General features: G+C 31.9%; 1 long non-coding RNA gene across 2 annotated transcripts; it reads right to left on the minus strand.

Annotated features, from left to right (window-relative positions):
• Nucleotides 1-283: 283 nt before the first annotated feature.
• On the minus strand, nucleotides 284-2,862 carry LOC131655987 (uncharacterized). 2 transcript variants are annotated; one of them, XR_009299936.1, is made up of 5 exons: nucleotides 2,521-2,862; nucleotides 1,646-1,806; nucleotides 1,430-1,566; nucleotides 1,065-1,252; nucleotides 284-655 (listed from the first exon to the last, which is right to left on the minus strand). It is a non-coding gene; the product is annotated as an uncharacterized LOC131655987 (long non-coding RNA). The 2 variants fall into 2 exon arrangements; XR_009299937.1 differs by having other exon boundaries at nucleotides 1,430-1,569.
• Between the last annotated feature and the right edge of the window lie 446 nt (nucleotides 2,863-3,308).

The following is a 3,308-nucleotide window of genomic DNA, read 5'->3' on the forward strand; positions in this document are numbered from 1 at the left end:
AATACTATAACCAATGATGTAACAATGAAATGCTATATTATATTCAAAATATATTGTAACTATTATATATATATATATATATATATATATATATATATATATATATATATATATATATATATATATATATATATATATATATATATATATATATATATATATATATATATATACTGACATGCCAATTAATGATTTATCATGTGAATGACATTTGATATTTCATCAAATAAATAGAAAATTAAAGCTAATATTAGAACATGAAAAATTAGAGTTTTCTTTTAACTTCAAAACATAAACAATTTATCCATTCATTTAATCATTCATACAAGGTCTAAACATCATAGGCCAAAGTAATTTTGTACGCTAAATCTATATAAAAAAGCTTCAGAATCTTCAAGTCCTTAGCACCATTATTAATAGGATTAATCATAAAAAAAATTTAAATCTTTAGAACTAATAACTCTCTCAAATCTACCTCTCAATACTATACTATGTACCACACATGGAAACACTAATACAGCTCCGTACCATACATCAAACAGCAGGACAACTCTGTACCATTAAATTCTCCTTTGCAACATTCGGTTGTTGTTGTAAAATATCTCTTTGTTGCCTTGTAAAGAACATACCTCCTACAAGTAAATTCATAAATCTCCTACAAGTAAATTCATAAATGGTTGAGAATAATAACCAAACCTCAATAGAAATTTATTTTATATACATATAGGAAGGGAATATAAAAACAAAAATAGTTAGAGTTAAATCAAATATTGAAGTATTAAACAAGATTAATTTTATTCTGTAAATATATAAAGGTGTATAGGTTTATTGTCAATAATTCATTGTGAAAACATTATATTGTAATTGCCTAATGCACAAAAAAGTTGTCAAAACTAATAACTAACTGTAAGTTTATAATTTCAAAACTATACTAAGCTACTATCATATACACACCCATTGAAAAGCATTATTCCAATTTTGAGTGTAAGAACAGATCAATAAAACATGCTTGTTATCTTCTGACAAACTAAATTTCACATATGAACAAAAACCACAATTTATACCTATGATGATTGTTGACTGCTAGATGATTGTTGACTATTATACATGTCATGTTGTACAAAGATAATACCCAGGCCCAGCCGCAAAATCTACTGCTGCAACAGTTTTGGTGTCTTAATTGGGTGCAGATTCTGGTTTGAAATGGTACAAAGGGGAGGAATCCAATCTTTAGGGAGAAGAAATAACAAATCTGCAAAAAGCATGGCTAAATATTGGTACAAAGGAATATATAGATTACATGCAACATTACTAGCCATAAAAACACCAATCAACTCCTCATTATATACATCATAAACTTTGTCATATGAGAATATAAAGGCTCCACTAGTGGCATTACATAATTCACAATCCATAGATGCTAGCTCACCATTTAAATTCCCATCAGAATTGATTTTCTTTTCAGTTCCAAATTCCAATTGGTGATGATATGGTGGCATGCATCTCATGATGAAAACTTGCATTGGCATCAATTTTAATGTCGCATAAAGGGACGCGACCAACATTCTGCTGTGTGTGTAAAAAGAAGAAAAGGTGAAACATGTTTCTTTTTTATTGAAATAGAAAAAAGTAAATATTAGCATACATTTTCATATGACATGTTGATATTACTGTAGAACTGCTTTCTACCATCGCTGTAACAAGATTTTCAGTGGCTGGCGTCTTGAACACCGAACAAAGAAACCATGTATGAAGAAAAGTCCCTGTATGTCTTAAACGGTTGCCCATCAGGGCTGAATAGAATCCCTTTATAAACATTGCATTAGAATTCAACATAAAATATTTGAACAATAGTCAATATATGCATATATAGATGAAACATTTTAGACCGAAAAATTATAGACAACAAGTAAGTAAGGGTATACAAATCAGGTTTCATGTTTTTTTTCTGATAACAAGTAAAAAACTTCAATTGCATCATGACGCATTTCAAACTTCAAAAGACAATCAATTAACTCTAAATCGGGAACAAAAAAGGGACCTAAAAGATAAACCAGAAACCAGAAACTATATTCCTAAAGCAATACTCAAAGCATTATCCCAAAATCACTTAGTTTCAATAAAATGTCTCATAGGGAAAACAGAAATCACCAGTCACCTAAAACCCTAAATTAATTTCAAGTAACAAAATACAAACCACCAAACAATCACCTGAAATCCTAAATAAATTAAACCCTAACTGGATTTTAGGAACAAACAACAAACCAATCACCCAAAACCCTAAAGAAATTGGATTAGTATAAGAAGAAGAGCCAACGTGTGATGTGTTCTAGGTTGAAATGTTGAATGTGATGCAAGAGAGAGTAAACAACATTAATTTTGTGCAAGAGAGAAATTGCTTATCCAAACTACAGACTTCCAAACAATCACCTGAAACCCTAAATCAATTCCAGGAACAAACCACAAACCAATCATCCAAAACCCTAAAAAAATTGGAGAAGTGGAAGAAGAATAGCCAACCTCAGATGTGTTCTACGTTGAATGCGGAAAGTGATGTAAGAGAGAGTAAACGACGTGAGTGCCGGAGAGAAACTGCTTCTACAATGAGGAGATGATTGGAAAAAAAAGGGAATGAGTTCTCAAACGAGGAGATGATTAAAGCTGCTTCGTGCGCCTATTCCAATTTCACAAAAACTAGAGGAGCGCGAATGAAATAAGACGAGTGAATAAAGTGAAGGGGGTTCTGAAATAGGTAATTACATGATGAAGGGCTAAGGGTTGTTGTTCAACTGTTGCAGATAAAAATACACGACAGTTCCTCAATTGTCGCAGATCTCGCGTTGAGGCGGTTACCTCTACAACTGTCGCAAACCTTTTTTTTATATTGGTATTTGGCATGAAGTTTTATTGATGTGTTAAAATAATTGAGGCAGTTCAACTTAAGTGTCGCGACAACTGTCGCAAATAGAAAATGAGGGCAGTTTTTAAACAAGGGTCGCAATTCAAGGGTCGTAAAATTAATAATTTCTTGTAGTGATCAAAAACAGAGACTTTGGCGCGGCGCCGGCTAGAGCTCCCGCGGCGCGCCCTTGTCAAACTTCATCTTTTTGTTTTGCCTTTGAGACTTCCAGCTTTCTTTCCTCTTCATATTTTCCTAAAGTTCCATTTCAGCTCTAAACCTGCATAAATAATACCCACAAGTGATTCGATTTGCTTTACACATGAACTAAACCTTTTCAGTTCAATTCTCATTAAAAACCTATGGATCGATCACAATTTGCATTAGTTTAGACTAGAAATTACTTATA

The sequence above is a fragment of the Vicia villosa genome, linkage group LG3 (genome assembly GCF_029867415.1).
Source record: "Vicia villosa cultivar HV-30 ecotype Madison, WI linkage group LG3, Vvil1.0, whole genome shotgun sequence".
NCBI lineage: Eukaryota > Viridiplantae > Streptophyta > Magnoliopsida > Fabales > Fabaceae > Vicia > Vicia villosa.